Raw genomic sequence first — 19,602 nt, 5'->3', positions numbered from 1 at the left:
AGCTAGCGCAATAATTTTTTTTCCCATATGAAACCGGAGGAGTTGTACTTACATCTCATGCCATCAGTTTGTCCTAGGTCACGGTCCTAACCCCCTAACCCTTTATATAAAACAGATTAAATTATGAGCAGTCTCTTTGCCTCGCCTGTATGGATTACACAGCAAAAGTTTGTGTGGGCCGATGGTGATTTTTCGTTTTCATGGGCCGATGGGGTTTTTTTCTTCATTTTTTTCCGTAACGGTATAAACACTGAAAGGTGGTGGATTGGCCAGATGAAGGGAGATGTGTAAAAATAACTCAATTGTTTGGTATTGGCTATTGCGGAGCTTCTACAGATTCAGTAACATTAGCAAGTGGTGGAGGCCAGCAGATGCAACACGCTGGCAGGTGGATGACGGAAAGGCAGGAGGAGCAGAGACCCGAGGCAGTGAACTGAACTTCAGGTAAGAAGTTATGACCTGCAGTCTATCTGGGTCAGATATAAACCAAGTTTAGGTGGAGTTTATTTTCGTTATGCTGACTTTTTACAGTCAGTTACAATAACTCGTTTCTATACTGCCGGGCGGGTGCTATGATATTATTGATGTTGAACTTGTTTTATCTTATTTATAAGGTTAGTTATTAGAGTTTCCAACCGTCCCCTAAAAAACGGAATCGTCTCGTATTCAGAGAAAATATTGCGCATTTGGTATTGAGGTGAAAAAGAACACAGTTTGTCCCGTATTTCAGCTACAATGAAAAAGACACAAAGCTGGAGTTATTCTGTGTCTTTGCTGCACAGCTGCCTCTTCTCCTTTCATTCTCTCCCCCTCCCTCTCCTGTTTCTACTTCAATCATGAAACTGATCAGTGATCAGCTGATTGGCTTTTCTCTCTTGTTTGTTTATCGCTCTGAATCCTACAACAAACGTTTTCATCTGATGTAAAATGTATAGAAATCCATTATTGTACATAGTATTTTTTTAGGGTCCCATCATAATTTCTTCAGAAGTAGCTAAGTACTGTATATGATTCCAGCATTTTCCCACATTTTCTAGATACTGTACCAGTACTGTGTGTAAAATGCCATCAAAAAGTCAATTACGTTTTTCTTTCTCATCTGTCTTTCTATCTCCTTTCACTTTTTAAAGGTTGCCATGTTAGAAAAAATATTTTGCCCTGCCATGCTGTTTATTGATATGGCAAATGAATGGTTTATGAAAATATATCTAAATCTGTCATCAGTAATCAGTAATGATCATGTCTCACCTCTTCTCTGTCTTAATTTCAGGTTTTCACCATGTGTTGTAGATAGTTCAGGAGGTTAACTCGACCAAGCAGTCTACTTTCGGGTACTGTTTAGAATACCAGAATAGGGAGGATGGTGAAGGTTTAAGTTTATTAGACTGATACATATATACCAACAAGAAAGTGTACATCACTGTGACAATAGCGTTTGTTTTCATTCAAAGGCTTTATGGTTTTTCCTATAATACCTGGTGGGCCGGTCTCTAGTCAAAATGCCCGGGCCGATTTTTTGTCCCAGTCCAGCCCTGCTTCCACATATAGCTTTGCAAAAATTGCATAAAAAGCGCTTGCAATAACAAAAACATAATATTCCGAAAACACGCTTTGCCGATCTGATCAGCTGTTCATAACACTTCCTACATTGAAATAGACGTCAGTGCGAACTATCGCATGTCCGCCATTACCTGCCCGAAACCGGAAGTGAAGTCATTTTCGCGGAAAATGTAGTTTTTTACTTGTAGGCCTTATAAGCCTATACTGGTGTTTTTAAAAGTCATGTTTGACTTTATGCTTCTCTCTATAGTTTCTAGGATGCTTAGAATTGCACTGCTTTAAATAGTTTATTTTGATGCACATGCTGTTTTCTTTGCAAATTTGCCTTATAGGATTGTTTTTCATTTTTTCTGCAGTATATACAAATTGGTGTATCTGAAAAATAAAACTATGAAGACACTCAAAATAAATTTCCTGTGGTTGGAAACTATTTTGTATTTAAAGTTTTGAGGGATAAACCTCTTAAATTTCTCTAAGTAGAAATATATGTAAAAAACAAAACAAAAACGATTTTCAATATTTTTGTAGTTTATTGCAATTTTTTGCAATTTATGTAGTTACTATGGACTTAATGCATACATATTATTAAAATTTGGGCTATAGCAGTTGTATTGATGTATAGCAACTTGAAATGCTCCCAAAAATGGCACTATAGCATGTAAAACTATAAAGTAAGTTCTGGCGGATTTGGTTCTATGGTAGGTCTTAAAGGGTTAATATATTATCATGCTTTTTACAACTACATATGAATGTTCTATTGCTGTATGATTTATTACAATTACTGAAGGTTGCTCGCCATACCAATAACAACTAGATTTTTAAATCTAACAGTAGGGTGGAGATTAGGTAAGGCAGCACTTTTTGCAGCGATCTCGCATAGAAAACTATTCCGTGCGTATATAAAACAGGTCTGCGGCTCCAAATCGTAGTAAAGGGACCTCTGGCTAATACGTCGGGTTCCGTGTCGGGCTTGTAGCTGAAAACTAGCTCTACTGTCTGGGTCCACTTTGCTAGCGAGAGACAGAGAGAGGCATTGAAAGGCTGCTCCAACGGGAACTTATTGTTTCGGAGGAAAACACGAACACAGTGTACAGTCCAGTCTTAATAGCTTACTTACAACTGGGCTCGTCAGGCACTCTTTTTGGCTGCAGTGGTTATTATTATATTTACATGCTTACATCTCCCGATTCTGCTCGGTGACAACTCATACCTTTCGACTCTCTTTTTTCTCCCTCCCTCACTCACAGACACATACATGACACGGGTATGGCAGTGTTTTGTTTGGGTTTCCACTGGCGTGGAATTACCAAAAATAGAGAGGGCATAGACTAATATATGAAACAGCAAAAGACCGCTGTGTAATCCATTTATTTTAATAAAGTAGCTGTATTTTGAATACCACCTTTTTAAACGGTAACTGTAACGGAATACACTTACTCATATTTTGTATTTTAAATATGTAACGGCAGTACATGTATTCCATTACTCCCCAACACTGGTCAAACCTGAGGGTAGTGTTGTTCGTTTTCTCTGCTGTTTGTGCTTATGTAAGCTCCAGGTGGAGGCTGACCATTGGTTGAAGACTAAATGGAGCTGGCTATAAAATGGGAGAGCTTGGTTGTCATGTATATATTGTAAATAGTGTAAACTGAGTTTTTCTGAGTGATCTGGTGGCTTTAGGGGTGGGAAGCCTTTTTCTTCTATTTAGGTTAGGGAGACAGGTAAGAGGCCTGTATTTTCTTTTGAATTTCTCGTCATAGGTAAGTTAGTTCCGTTTAATTTCTAGAGCCTTTTTTTGTTGTCTTGGTCATGCCCACCCTGACGCTTTCAAGGTTAATAAAATATCCAGTTGTTGTGAACCCGCAAATCTGTGGCACCGTTGGTCTTTCCTTGGAAGCAGGGAGCTGGGGTGTTAGTTTTCTTTTTTTTGTTTTTTGTGTTGGACTCTGGTTTCCCCTAGACGGGGTGTAACAGCCTACTTTTCTGTTCTCTACATCAGTTTACATCAGAGTGGTGAGTGGAGGTCGTGAGTGACAGAAGAATGGTGGCTAAGCTGTTATCCCTGTTGGACAACATCTCCCACCCCATGCATGAGACTGTGACAGCACTGAGCAGCTCCTTCAGTGGGAGACTGCGGCACCCACGGTGTGGGACGGAGAGATTTCGCAGGTCTTTCCTCCCCACTGCTGTCAGACTCCACAACAAAGACTTTAACTGATCAAACACACACATCCACACATGTGCAATAACACTAATGTGCAATAATCTTTTCTGGCATCGCTGTATTTTTACTCAGTTGTATATAGCATTTGTATTCTATTTTTATCTTATTGTATATTTTATTCTATTTTATTCTACTGTATATAGTATTTTATTTTATTCTATTCTGTACAGTTGTGTACTGTATTTATTCTTATTTTATTTTATTCTAATTTTTGCTTCATAACTTTTGCACTGTCCACTTCCTGCTGTGACAAAACAAATTTCCCACGTGTGGGACTAATAAAGGTTATCTTATCTTATCTTATCTTATCTTATCTTATCTTATCTTATCTTATCTTAGTTTCCCAACCACTGTGCTGTGGCACATAGGTGTGCCATGGAAATGATCAGGTGTGGAAGATTATCTGGTTTCACCTGATTGGTAGTCTAATCGATCGGTGTGAGTAACAGGCAGAAAAATTACATTCTCTTCCACTAGAAGGCAATACAACTTCTTGCTCCAATTATATGGGATTCCAACTGCCATTAAAACAGAAGATGAAGAAGAACTTACAGGACATTACGCGTAATAGCAATAGATAAATATTTGAAAAGAAAGAGTAGTTAATCTGATCTGGGTCCTGAAGAAAGCTCCGACCCAGATGAAGGCCCTAGCATGAGTAGTGGTCAGAAGAAAGCGTAAAAGGACAAACCAAGCCAATTCTGCTATACCTGGTGTGCAGGGAAATATTGTCAACATGCGTTTTGTGACATTTTTGTTTGGTGGTGTGCCGTGTGATTTTTCTAATGTGAAATATGTGTGGTGGCTCCAAAAGGTTGGGAAACACTGCTCTACATAACTACTGTTTTCCCTCCCTGTCAGTCTCAATACTGACATCATTACTCTAGTCCAGTTATCTTCTTTGAGCCAATCAGCCTGTGCTAAATCTCTGTTCTCTGTCATTCTCCCCTTCAGACTCTCTTTTGTGCAACCCACCTCTCCCCATCTCCAACTCAGACAGAGCTCTATTTAAGTTCCGCAGTCTTCAGCCTACCACCACCAGCACTAGACTCTGGGGCCCCCCGTCCTAAATCCTATCACTGCTGGGATTCCTGATGGGTCATCACTCTAGTAGACAAATACATTAATTTCTCTCTCAGTAAGTCATGTTCAATTCTTCTAAGTGATCTCTCCTCATTGAACTGTCTGTTGTTTATTGGTTTATGCAGTAATAAGAATGAACAATTTGAAACAATGAGATTTTAGAATTGAAATAAGAAAAAAAATCCATATTTCAATTGTCACAAATATATATTTCGATATATATTTTGATATATATTTCGATTCTAATATCTATCTTTCTGAACTAACTTCAGTATTTACTTTTTCTAAACTAGAAAAACAACCCCAAACATAGATCCAAAGTCATTAAGAACTGTCTTCAGGGTAAAGAAGAACAAGAAGTACGGGAAATGATGGTATGGCCCCCACAGAGCCCTGTTCTTTTTTCTCCTCTTCTCTCCTCATGTATTGTGTATTTCCATTGTTTTTTTTCTTACCTCTCTGACCTGTCTTCCAATGTATGAGCAAACACAAAAACTCCCTGAGCAGTCACTTGGACCACTGTAAGCAACATTAGACGTGTGCACTGTGGTCACGCCAGCATTGAATCCATCCAAGTTACATGGTTTATTAAGATAATCAAATTACAGCATTTACATTTATGTTACACTACTTTTAATTAAGTGCTTTAGCCCACTTACAATGAAAATTTTAAAAAAAAATCTCTTTCAGGACCTGTGTAGTATGTTAACACTATTGGAAGTAAGAATAACTTGAACTCCAATTTTGAAAACACAACTTTCTTTTCTTTTTTTATATAAAGCTCTAACTTGTATTATGAGAATGAGTCTGTGGTCTGGGAGAGAGTCCTGTAACTCTCTGTCTGCAAAGTACAGTATATAATGACCAATGTTGGGCAATTAATTACATAGTTACTTCTTCAAAAAAAGTAGCTGAGTTTTAGCAAACAACAAAGTTTTTTACAGCTATTTACCTAAAAATGCAGCCAAGGTGCTTTTTTAAATAAACATTTCAAACTATTTACAGAACAATCAGGTGTTCTGCATCAAATTTGATGCCACACAAATTATTTGTGCCACTCCAAAAAATAATTTTTGTCGACTATGAGATAAAAGAGAAGATCACAAGCCTGATACCTGCAGGCCTGACAACAGGAGATATATCACTCCTGTAACACCTGTAACATTCAGCAGTCGCCTCATTGTTCTGACACACACAACAAAACTATTGATTACACTACACACTACACACTAACTACACACTAACTACACAAGACAACACACTCACTTTAGACTCCAAACACGCTAAACGTTGCAAATCTCTCACATCTCAAAACGCCGCCGTCACTCCTAAAACTTCCCCCCTTCCTAAACATCTAAATGCCATGTTGCCATATCATTTTTTGATTGGTCGACATGGTACATTTTTCCACTAATAGGAAAGGGTGGGGGGTTTTTAGGGCCCGAGCACTGAGAGTGCGAAGGCCCTATTGTATCTGCTCCGTTTATTATTATTAGGGCCCGAGCACCGAGAGTGCGAAGGCCCTATTGTATCTGCTCTGTTTATTATTATTATTATTATTATTATTATTAGGGCCCGAGCACTGAGAGTGCGAAGGCCCTATTGTATCTGCTCTGTTTATTATTATTATTATTATTATTAGGGCCCGAGCACAAAAGTGCGAAGGCCCTATTGTATCTGCTCTGTTTCTTATTATTATTATTATTATTATTATTATTATTATTATTATTATTATTATTATTATTATTATTATTATTTCGGCAAATGAATCGGCCTTTTGAGGGCCTAAACATGCTCGAAAACTCATGAAATTTTGCAGACGCGTCAGGTCTGGTGAAAATTTACGTATTTTAATGTCCGTAGACATGTCCAGGGAAAATTGGCTCAGTAGCGCCACCTAGAAAAATGAGAAACGCGAGCCCCCGAGATGGGTATGACCTACATGTATAAAACTCGGAACACATATCTAACGTTCGGAGACGCACATAAAAGTCTATTATGGCCATGTCCTAAACCCAACAGGAAGTCCGCCATTTGGAAGTGAAGGTGACATTTTGGCTCTAATTTTGCCATTTCCATGCCTCGAACTTTTGCGAACTCCTCATTGGAATTTCATCGGACAAGCTTCATATTTGGTCAGTGTCAACTACACACCTGGGCCATGTTAAATTGCGGAGCTTTTGAGTTTTCGGGTTACTGTGAGGCCGTGGCGCCACGGCGAATTTCGATGACTCGCCATGAAAATCTTATTGCCTCTCGTTCTGTCATACATTGTCCGACCTTGACCAAAGTGGACACATATGATAAGGCTCCACCCCTGAACATATTTCAACTGCCATATTTGACACCAGGGACAGCGCCACCTAGTGGGAACAGGAAATGTCATGTTTTACACTTTGGGGTACAGTATTGTAATGGGTGACATCTGCAGCCTCAAATTACTCCAGGAAAGCCTTAAGGAGTTGGTCTTGGGTTACAGAGAAAACTGTGAGTTTTCGCTGAAGGGTGTGACCCCAGCAGCATGGCGAACATTGAGGTCTCGCCATGAAGAAACAAATTAGTGTAACTCAATGAAATCCAATCTGATCAGTACCAGATTTTACAGGGATGATGTCAGACCCGCCCTGAACAGATTGATATGCCCATTGTCAGGAATACGTAGAGCGCCACCTAGTGGCACCAGGAAATGTCATGTCTTTCATTTTGTTGTACTGATTTTCATAGGTTCATCGTGGCCACCTCAAAAGCGGTGAATATCACCATCAGTCCCTCTTGATGCTTCAGTGAGAAAATTGTGACTATAAACTGAACGGCGCACCCTGGTGGCAACGCAGTTCACCATGAAAGATGAAGTGGCTTTTGAGGGGCTTGAAAAGTTTAAAAAGTCTTGAAATTTGGCGCACACCTCTAATGTGATGAGGGATTTCTTTTTATATGTTCATTTTCCTTGAACAGCGCAAAATGGCTCCACAGCGCCCCCTACAAAATTTCAAAACAACAGCCCCTGCTCTGTGTTTTATGTATGAGTTTGAAACTTGGCAAGCTTATTGGAGATATCAAGATGTACAAAAAAGTCTCTTGGAGCAATATCCCAAATCCAACAGGAAGTCAGCCATTTTAAAATTAATGTGTAAATTTGGCGACATTTTCCCCTCTTTTCAGGCCTCATACTTTGACGAACTCCTCCAAGGGATTTCATTAGATTTACGCGATCTCCTGTGTGTGGAATCTAAAGACCTTTGTGATGTTAAATTGCGAAGCTTTTTACGTTCAGGGAAACGGGGTGGTCATGGCGGCACGTGGAGTTTCAATCACTTGCCAAAAAGCAGTAACCTGCTGTCGCTCAAAAACACTATGTCCAATCTCTCCCAAAGGTCGCAGGCGTGATGAGACTCGAGCTCGGAAATGTTTGTTATGCCATTTGTCAGTAATGGTTAGAGCGCCACCTAGTGGGACGACTATAATAATGGTTGAATGAGATGAAATTTTAGCTGGTGGTTAAATGCATGAATTCCATCAACGTGACATCAGATCGGAAGCGCTGGTTTTAGGTGTTGGGCTTGGCTCGACGCGCCAGGGGTGCGAGGGCCCTCATATCGCTGCTTGCAGCTTTAATTATTATTATTATTATTATTATTTTTCATTGAAATGAATTGCCTTTTTGAGGGCTTTAACATGCTGAAAAACTCATGAAATTTTTCATACATGCCAGGTCTGGTGAAAAATTTAGTATTTTAATAGGTTTACATATGAGCACTGGGAAATGGCTCTGTAGCGCCACCTATGTGTTGTTAAATGCAGCCCTACGACCACATCGTTTGAGCTACATGTATGAAATTTGGCACACATGTGTATCATGCCAAGACGAACAAAAAAGTCAATGAGCCCATTGACGCAAACCCAACAGGAAGTCCGCAATTTAGAAGTGAAAGTGACATTTTGGCTCTAATTTTGCCATTTCCATGCCTCGAACTTTTTCGAACTCCTCCTTGGGATTTAATAGTATAAGCTTCATCTTTGGTCAGTGTCAACTACACACCTGGGCCATGTTAAATTGCGGAGCTTTTAAGTTTTCGTGAAACGGTGAGGCCGTGGCACCATGGCGAATTTTGATGACTCGCCATGAAATTCTCATTGCCTCTCATTCTGTCATACATGGTCCGACGTGGACCAAAGAGCACACATATGATAAGGCTCCACCCCTGAACATATTTCAACTGCCATATTTGACACCAGGGACAGCGCCACCTAGTGGGAACAGGAAATGTCATGTTTTACACTTTGGGGTACAGTATTGTTATGGTTGACATCTGCAGCCTCAAATTTCTCCAGGAAATTCTTAAGCAGTTGGTCTTGGGTTACAGTGAAAACTGTGACTTTTCGCAAAAGGGTGTGACCCCAGCAGCATGGCGAACATTGATGTCTCGCCATGAAGAAACAAATTAGTATAACTCAATGAAATCCAGTCTGATCAGAACCAGACTTTACAGGCATGATGTCAGACCCGCCCTGAACAGATTGATGTGCCCATTGTCAGGAAAACGCAGAGCGCCACCTAGTGGCAACAGGAAATGTCATGTGTTTCATTTTAGTGTACTGATTCTCACAGGTTCATCGTGGCCACCTCAAAAGCGGTGAATATTAACATCAGTCTGTCGTGATGCTTCAGTGAGAAAATTGTGACTTTAAACGGAACGGCGCACCCTGGTGGCAACGCAGTTCACCATGAACAATGAAGTGGCTTTTGAGGGGCTTGGAAAGTTTAAAAAGTCCTGAAATTTGGCGAACACCTCCAATGTGACAACTGCTATCTTGTTATGTGATCATTTTCATTGAATAATGCAATATGGCTCCGCAGCGCCCCCTACAAAATTTCAAAACAACAGCCCCTGCTCTGTGTTTTATGTATGAGTCTGAAACCTGGTGAGCTTATAGGAGATTTCAAGATGTACAAAAAAGTCTCTTGGAGCAATATCCCAAATCCAACAGGAAGTCAGCCATTTTGAAATTAATGTTTAATTTTGGCGACATTTTCCCCTCTTTTCAGGCCTCATACTTTGACGAACTCCTCCAAGGGATTTCATTAGATTTACGCGATCTCCAGTGTGTGGAATCCAAAGACCTTTGTGATATTAAATTGCGAAGCTTTTTACGTTCAGGGAAACGGGGTGGTCATGGCGGCACGTGGAGTTTCAATCACTCGCCAAAAAGCAGTAATCTGCTGTCACTCAAACACACAATGTCCAATTCATGATATGAGACTCGAGCTCGGAAATGTTTGTTATGCCATTTGTCAGTAATGGTTAGAGCGCCACTTAGTGGGACGACTATAATAATGGTTGAATTAGATGAAATGTTAGCTGGTGGTTAAATGCATGAATTCCATCAATGTGACATCAGATCGGAAGCACTGGTTTTAGGTGTTGGGCTTGGCTCGACGTGCTGGGGTGCGAGGGCCCTCATATCGCTGCTTGCAGCTTTAATTAGGGCCCGAGCACAAAAGTGCGAAGGCCCTATTGTATCTGCTCTGTTTCTTATTATTAGGGCCCGAGCACAAAAGTGCGAAGGCCCTATTGTATCTGCTCTGTTTCTTCTTCTTCTTCTTCTTCTTCTTATTATTATTATTATTATTATTATTATTATTATTATTTCGGCAAATGAATCGGCCTTTTGAGGGCCTAAACATGCCCAAAAACTCATGAAATTTTGCACACGCGTCAGGTCTGGTGAAAATTTACGTATTTTAATGTCCGTAGACATGTCCAGGGAAAATTGGCTCAGTAGCGCCACCTAGAAAAATGAGAAACGCGAGCCCCCGAGATGGGTATGACCTACATGTATAAAACTCGGAACACATATCTAACGTTCGGAGACGCACAAAAAAGTCTATTATGGCCATGTCCTAAACCCAACAGGAAGTCCGCCATTTGGAAGTGAAGGTGACATTTTGGCTCTAATTTTGCCATTTCCATGCCTCGAACTTTTGCGAACTCCTCATTGGAATTTCATCGTACAAGCTTCATATTTGGTCAGTGTCAACTACACACCTGGGCCATGTTAAATTGCGGAGCTTTTGAGTTTTCGGGTTACTGTGAGGCCGTGGCGCCACGGCGAATTTCGATGACTCGCCATGAAAATCTTATTGCCTCTCGTTCTGTCATACATTGTCCGACCTTGACCAAAGTGGACACATATGATAAGGCTCCACCCCTGAACATATTTCAACTGCCATATTTGACATCAGGGACAGCGCCACCTAGTGGGAACAGGAAATGTCATGTTTTACACTTTGGGGTACAGTATTGTAATGGGTGACATCTGCAGCCTCAAATTTCTCCAGGAAAGCCTTAAGGAGTTGGTCTTGGGTTACAGAGAAAACTGTGAGTTTTCGCTGAAGGGTGTGACCCCAGCAGCATGGCGAACATTGAGGTCTCGCCATGAAGAAACAAATTAGTGTAACTCAATGAAATCCAATGTGATCAGTACCAGATTTTACAGGGATGATGTCAGACCCGCCCTGAACAGATTGATATGCCCATTGTCAGGAATACGTAGAGCGCCACCTAGTGGCACCAGGAAATGTCATGTCTTTCATTTTGTTGTACTGATTTTCACAGGTTCATCGTGGCCACCTCAAAAGCGGTGAATATCACCATCAGTCCCTCTTGATGCTTCAGTGAGAAAATTGTGACTATAAACTGAATGGCGCACCCTGGTGGCAACGCAGTTCACCATGAAAGATGAAGTGGCTTTTCAGGGGCTTGAAAAGTTTAAAAAGTCTTGAAATTTGGCGCACACCTCTAATGTGATGAGGGATTTCTTTTTATATGTTCATTTTCCTTGAACAGCGCAAAATGGCTCCACAGCGCCCCCTACAAAATTTCAAAACAACAGCCCCTGCTCTGTGTTTTATGTATGAGTTTGAAACCTGGCAAGCTTATTGGAGATATCAAGATGTACAAAAAAGTCTCTTGGAGCAATATCCCAAATCCAACAGGAAGTCAGCCATTTTAAAATTAAGGTGTAAATTTGGCGACATTTTCCCCTCTTTTCAGGCCTCATACTTTGACGAACTCCTCCAACGGATTTCATTAGATTTACGCGATCTCCAGTGTGTGGAATCCAAAGACCTTTGTGATATTAAATTGCGAAGCTTTTTACGTTCAGGGAAACGGGGTGGTCATGGCGGCACGTGGAGTTTCAATCACTCGCCAAAAAGCAGTAACCTGCTGTCACTCAAAAACACAATGTCCAATCTCTCCCAAAGGTCGCAGGCGTGATGAGACTCGAGCTCGGAAATGTTTGTTATGCCATTTGTCAGTAATGGTTAGAGCGCCACCTAGTGGGACGACTATAATAATGGTTGAATGAGATGAAATTTTAGCTGGTGGTTAAATGCATGAATTCCATCAACGTGACATCAGATCGGAAGCGCTGGTTTTAGGTGTTGGGCTTGGCTCGACCCGCCGGGGGTGCGAGGGCCCTCATATCGCTGCTTGCAGCTTTAATTATTATTATTATTATTATTATTTCGGCAAATGAATCGGCCTTTTGAGGGCCTAAACATGCTCAAAAACTCATGAAATTTTGCACACGCGTCAGGTCTGGTGAAAATTTACGTATTTTAATGTCTGTAGACATGTCCAGGGAAAATTGGTTCAGTAGCGCCACCTAGAAAAATGAGAAACGCGAGCCCCCGAGATGGGTATGACCTACATGTATAAAACTTGGAACACATATCTAACGTTCGGAGACGCACAAAAAAGTCTATTATGGCCATGTCCTAAACCCAACAGGAAGTCCGCCATTTGGAAGTGAAGGTGACATTTTGGCTCTAATTTTGCCATTTCCATGCCTCGAACTTTTGCGAACTCCTCATTGGAATTTCATCGTACAAGCTTCATATTTGGTCAGTGTCAACTACACACCTGGGCCATGTTAAATTGCGGAGCTTTTGAGTTTTCGGGTTACTGTGAGGCCGTGGCGCCACGGCGAATTTCGATGACTCGCCATGAAAATCTTATTGCCTCTCGTTCTGTCATACATTGTCCGACCTTGACCAAAGTGGACACATATGATAAGGCTCCACCCCTGAACATATTTCAACTGCCATATTTGACATCAGGGACAGCGCCACCTAGTGGGAACAGGAAATGTCATGTTTTACACTTTGGGGTACAGTATTGTAATGGGTGACATCTGCAGCCTCAAATTTCTCCAGGAAAGCCTTAAGGAGTTGGTCTTGGGTTACAGAGAAAACTGTGAGTTTTCGCTGAAGGGTGTGACCCCAGCAGCATGGCGAACATTGAGGTCTCGCCATGTAGAAACAAATTAGTGTAACTCAATGAAATCCAATCTGATCAGTACCAGATTTTACAGGGATGATGTCAGACCCGCCCTGAACAGATTGATATGCCCATTGTCAGGAATACGTAGAGCGCCACCTAGTGGCACCAGGAAATGTCATGTCTTTCATTTTGTTGTACTGATTTTCACAGGTTCATCGTGGCCACCTCAAAAGCGGTGAATATCACCATCAGTCCCTCTTGATGCTTCAGTGAGAAAATTGTGACTATAAACTGAACGGCGCACCCTGGTGGCAACGCAGTTCACCATGAAAGATGAAGTGGCTTTTGAGGGGCTTGAAAAGTTTAAAAAGTCTTGAAATTTGGCGCACAGCTCTAATGTGATGAGGGATTTCTTTTTATATGTTCATTTTCCTTGAACAGCGCAAAATGGCTCCACAGCGCCCCCTACAAAATTTCAAAACAACAGCCCCTGCTCTGTGTTTTATGTATGAGTTTGAAACCTGGCAAGCTTATTGGAGATATCAAGATGTACAAAAAAGTCTCTTGGAGCAATATCCCAAATCCAACAGGAAGTCAGCCATTTTAAAATTAAGGTGTAATTTTGGCGACATTTTCCCCTCTTTTCAGGACTCATACTTTGACGAACTCCTCCAACGGATTTCATCATATTGAACCAATCTCCAGTGCGTGGAATGTAAAGACCTTTGTGATGTTAAATTGCGAAGCTTTTTACGTTCAGGGAAACGGGGTGGTCATGGTGGCACGTGGAGTTTCAATCACTCGCCAAAAAGCAGTAATCTGCTGTCACTCAATAACACAATGTTCAATCTTTCCCAAAGGTCGCAGGTGTGATGAGACTCAAGCTCGGAAATGTTTCTTATGCCATTTGTCAGTAATGGTTAGAGCGCCACCTAGTGGGACGACTATAATCATGACTGAATGAGATGAAATGTTAGCTGGTGGTTAAATGCATGAATTCCATCAATGATACATCAGATGGGACGTGCTGGTTTTAGGTGTTGGGCGTGGATCAACGCGATGGGGTGCGAGGGCCCTCATAACGCTGCTTGCAGCTTTAATTTGGTTTTGTTTTTGCTCACAGGCGGAGAGTGCCTTCGAGCGCTTTCCTTATAAAACACCGTTTTTACCATTTCTTCCCGCAGTAAATATAAACAACGACAGTATTCAGGAAAAAAAACAAACATTGCATATATTTTTTATCATAACTCTTGGTTTTATGTGGCCTATCAACACAATTTAAAAACTGCTATAAAGTCCACACTTTTTCCGTCAATTGTTCCGTCTGTCTTGCTCACATCTCCAATGGTTGTACACGTTGTCATTCACATGGCTTCACTATAACCACAGAAGATCTGTGGTTAGTTCTCCAAGATGTTTCAAAAACTGTGTGCAAGTCTACCTAGAAGAAGGCAAAGGGTGGTCACACCAAATATTGTTTTGATTTAGATTTCTCTTTTGTTCATTCATTGCATTTTGTTGATTGATGAATATAAATGATTAACACTTGGAGCGCCCACTCCAGGTCAGGGACAAGTTGCTACCTTAAGAGGAGGAGTTTAAGTATCTTGGGGTTTTGTTCATGTGACAGGAGCACGAGATTAAGATATGGATTGCAGTATCTGCATCATTGCAGACGCTGCTCCAGTCTATTGTGGTATAGAGAGAGCTAAGCATAAAAGTGAAACTGTTGATTTACTGGTTGATCTAAACATAAACGTACATGACGTAACCTCACCTATGGTAACGACCTATGGCTAGTGATTGAGAGAATTCAATTTTATTTTTATATTGCCAAATCACAACAATCACTTTAGACAACAAACCCGAAGGCTCTGCCTCCCATTTTCTTTTAACCCTCTAAAGCGTCACTGCTGTCAGGTGCAGCATTTTCTGTAACATTAGGGTCATTACGGTAATCCTAGGTTGCAGCAGCCCCACAAAGATGAAGTTTGGTTAAGAGAAGACCATGAGTGTTTAATGGAGCTCTACGGAAAACAGACATTTCATTTGGGTTCTTTTTTCTGTGTTATTTACCAAGATTTTAATGTGGCGTCATGCCTGGGATTACCGTAATGATCCTAATATTACTGAAAAAGCACAGAGCTGATGCTTTCAGGAACCGTTGGAATTTTTCTATTTCGTCAATGCTATAAGAGTTAAGATAAGATAAGATAAGATAAGATGGCCTTTATTAGTCCCACAGGTGGGAAATTTGTTTTGTTACAGCAAAAGTGCAAAGTTATGTAGCAGAAATTAGAAAACACTGGAATGCAATAAAATACAATAAAATAAAATAAAATACTATATACAATAGAATAAAATAGAATAGAATAATATATACAATAGAATAAAATAGAAATACAAATACTATATACAACTGAGTAGGAAAATACAAAAACACAACTTCGTCAGAAGAAGAATTGCACGTATAGCAGTCTTATTGCACATGTGTGGGTTTGTGTGTTTGATCAGCTGCAAAAGTCTTTATTGTAGAGTCTGACAGCAGTGGGGAGGAAAGACCTGCGAAATCTCTCCGTCCCACACCGTGGGTGCCGCAGTCTCCCACTGAAGGAGCTGCTCAGTGCCTTCACAGTCTCATGCATGGGGTGGGAGATGTTGTCCAACAGGGATGACAGCTTAGCCACCATTCTCCTGTCACTCACCACCTCCACTGGGTCCAGAGGGCATCCTAGAACAGAGCTGGCCCTTCGGATCAGCCTGTTCAGTCTCTTCCTGTCCCCAGCAGAGATGCTGCCGCCCCAGCAGACCACACCATAAAAGATGGCTGAGGCCACCACAGAGTCATAGAAGGTCTTCAGGAGTGGGCCCTCCACTCCAAACGACCTGAGTCTCCGAAGCAGGTACAGCCTGCTCTGCCCTTTCCTGTAGAGGGCGTCTGAGTTATGAGTCCAGTCCAGTTTGTTGTTCAGATGAACACCAAGGTACCTGTAGCTGTCCACAGCCTCGATGTCCATACCTTGGATGTTCAGTGGTTGCAGTGGAGGATGTTTGTGCCTGCGGAAGTCTACCACCAGCTCCTTGGTTTTACTGGCGTTGATCTGGAGGTAGTTCAGCTGGCACCAGTCCACAAAGTCCTGAGTCAGTCCTCTGTACTCCTTGTCGTCCCCATCAGTGATCAGGCCGACTATTGCAGAGTCATCAGAGAACTTCTGCAGGAAGCACTGGGTGGAGTTGTGGGAGAAGTCTGCAGTGTAGATGGTGAAGAGGAACGGAGCCAGAACCGTTCCCTGTGGGGCCCCCGTACTGCAGACGACCCTGTCCGACACACAGCCCTGAGTCCTCACATACTGTGGTCGGTCGGTGAGGTAGTCCAAAATCCAGGTAGTGAGGTGATGGTCCACTCCAGAGTTCTCCAGCTTGTCCTTCAGAACCGAGGGAAGAATGGTGTTGAAGGCACTGGAGAAATCAAAGAACATGATTCTCACAGTGCTCCCAGCGGTCTCCAGGTGAGCGAGGGAACGATGTAGGAGGTGAATGATGGCATCATCCGCTCCAATGCCAGGCTGATAGGCAAACTGAAGTGGGTCCAGTGATGAGCTCACAAGGCGCCGAAGCTGAGCCAGGACCAGCCGCTCCAGGGTCTTCATCAGGTGGGATGTCAGAGCCACCGGCCTGTAGCTGTTGAGGTCCTTGGGGCGTGAAGTCTTTGGCACTGGAACAACACAGGAGGTTTTCCAGAGCTGTGGGACTCTTCCCAGCCTCAGGCTCAGGTTGAAGAGGTGCTCCATCACACCACACAGTTGGTCCGCGCAGGACCTGACGACCCTCGAGCTGATGCCATCTGGACCCGCTGCCTTCTTGGCTTTAATCCTCCTCAGTTCCCTCCTAACCTGGGTGGTTGAGAGAGACAGGCTGGAGCCTTGTGTTGAGTGTGTATTGGATGCTGTTGTTGGGGGTGGGGAGGAGTGAGCAGGGTGAATAGAGGAGGTGTGAAGTGTCTGAGGTGTCAGAGGTGGAACAGCAGCAGTGGGGGTGGGTGAGTCTGCAGCCGATGTTGGAGACTGCCTCATGGCTGAATCAAATCTGTTGAAGAAATGATTCAGTTCATTTGCCCACCTCACATCCCTCCCAGGCAGAGAGTTCTGATGTTTGTGGCCCGAGATGGTTCTGAGGCCTCTCCAGACTTCACCAACATTGTTTTGCTGAAGCTGGTTCTCCATCTTCTGCCTGTAGCTGTCCTTCCCATTCCTTATCAGTCCCCTAAGCTCTCTCTGCACCCTTTTCAACTCCTCTTTAACGGCGCGCTGGCGGGTCCATTTAGTTACTCTAAAGTTTAAATATCTCTAAAGTTAGTTTGACCTAAAACCGACACGAGCGTCCACACTCCCATTAGTTTTAATGGGTTTAATATTCTAGGAACAACAAGTAAGCCAGCTGTCTTTGGGATCAATTTAAGGCTTTTCAGAAATTTTTAGACAGCCTTATAATAATGTATTATGTGGTGGACCACTAGAGGGCTCCACTCACACCCAGTGTTGAGGAAGTGTGTTCTTCTGTTTTGTGGCGCGATATGTCCAGTTGATGTTGGAGACAAATAAAGAAGGAGTGTGAACTGAGAGCTCTGTGTCGTAATGCTTACCTCCACATTGGTGACCCCTGACTCGAGCATGCAACGGGCCGCAGATAACGCAGACTCCGCTTTGGAGGCATCGGCGGCCGCCGGACCTCCGCCTCCTGTTGCAGCTACGTTCGCTGTGGCGCTGAAACTGCCGGACTTTTGGCTCCATGACCCCCCGTCATGGTTCGTGCACGTGGAGGCTCAGTTCGCCCTTCGCGGCATCTCGGCTGACGACACGAAGTATCACCATGTGGTGGCCTCACTCGACCCGCTGGCCACCCGCCGCGCGATGCCGCTCCTCCGGGACCCACCCGCCCAAGGGAAATACGCCGCCCTTAAAGAGCTGCTTCTTCGGCGCTATGCCCTCTCCGACGCTGAACGAGCCGAAAAGCTCCTCAACCTGTCAGGCTTGGGTGGCGGTACCGCGCTCGAGCTCATGGAGAACATGCTGTCGTTGCTCGGGCCGGATGACGGGGGATTCCTCTTCGCCCACCTCTTCCTCCGCCAGCTACCGGCCGCCGTGAGAGCCGTCCTCGCAAACTCCCCGCTTCTGCCTGCGAAGGATTATCGCTCCCTGGCTGAAGAAGCGGATCGCATTCTCCTGGCTAGCCGCACTTTCAACGTTCACGCCGTGGCTACGGACTCGCCGGCGACGCCTTCCACGCCACCACCTGCCTCCCCAGAGCATCCGCCCCCTTGCTGACGGCAGGGATTGCTACACGCCGGCACGGCGGCAAGAACATCTGTTTCTACCATCAGCGATTTGGCGACAGAGCGCGTCGCTGCCTGCCGCCTTGCGCTTTCTCGGCCCAGGGAAATGGACCCGCCAGCGCGCCGTAGCAGCCGCGACCGCTGGCAATACAGAGAGGCTGCTCTTCATAGAGGACTCGCGCTCCGGGAGACGTTTTCTCGTGGACTCCGGCTCCCAGAAGAGCCTCCTTCCCCCTACCGCTGCCGACGGACTAGCAGCGAACTGTGGGCCGCAGCTCATGGCAGCTAATGGCTCTCCCATCAAAACGTTTGGGGAAAGGTTGGTGACTGTTTGTTTTCATGGCCGGGATTTCCAGTGGAACTTTGTTGTTGCCGCTAGCTCTGTACCTATTTTAGGTGCTGATTTTCTGTGCGCTCACGGACTGCTTGTCGATGTTGCTAACAGATGTTTAATTGATGCTCTTTCGTTTTCTTCGCTGCCATGTTTTACACGGGCCGCCGAACCCCTAATTCGGGCTAATGTAGTGACCTCCGGGGATGCTTTTCAGCGTTTGCTTTCAGAGTTTCCATCGCTGTCTGTCCCTGATTTCTCTGGCGCGGTAACGAAGCATGGGGTTGAGCATTATATTCCCACGGTCGGGTCCCCGGTGTTCGCGCGCGCGCGCCGCCTCGACCCCGCGAAACTGTCCGTCGCTCGGGAAGAGTTTGCAGCCATGGAGCGCCTTGGCATTGTACAGCGTTCGAACAGTGCATGGGCCTCTCCGCTTCACATGGTGCCCAAATCAGACGGTCGGTGGCGGCCGTGCGGAGATTTCCGCCGTTTAAATAATGCCACGGAGAATGACCGTTACCCCATCCCCCACATTCAGGATTTTTCTGCCAACCTCGCCGGAATGTCGATTTTCTCTAAAATTGACTTGGTGCGGGGTATCACCAGGTTCCCGTGCGCGCCGAAGACGTCCCTAAGACCGCTGTCATTACCCCCTTCGGCTTGTTCGAGTTTTTGCGCATGCCGTTTGGCCTGAAAGGTGCCGCCCAGACCTTTCAGCGGCTGATGGACTCAGTTTTGCGTGGGCTGCCGTTCGTTTTTGTTTATCTGGACGATATATTGGTGG

This window comes from Oreochromis niloticus, linkage group LG15 (assembly GCF_001858045.2).
Source record: "Oreochromis niloticus isolate F11D_XX linkage group LG15, O_niloticus_UMD_NMBU, whole genome shotgun sequence".
Taxonomy (NCBI): domain Eukaryota; kingdom Metazoa; phylum Chordata; class Actinopteri; order Cichliformes; family Cichlidae; genus Oreochromis; species Oreochromis niloticus.
This window is presented reverse-complemented; position numbering follows the sequence as displayed.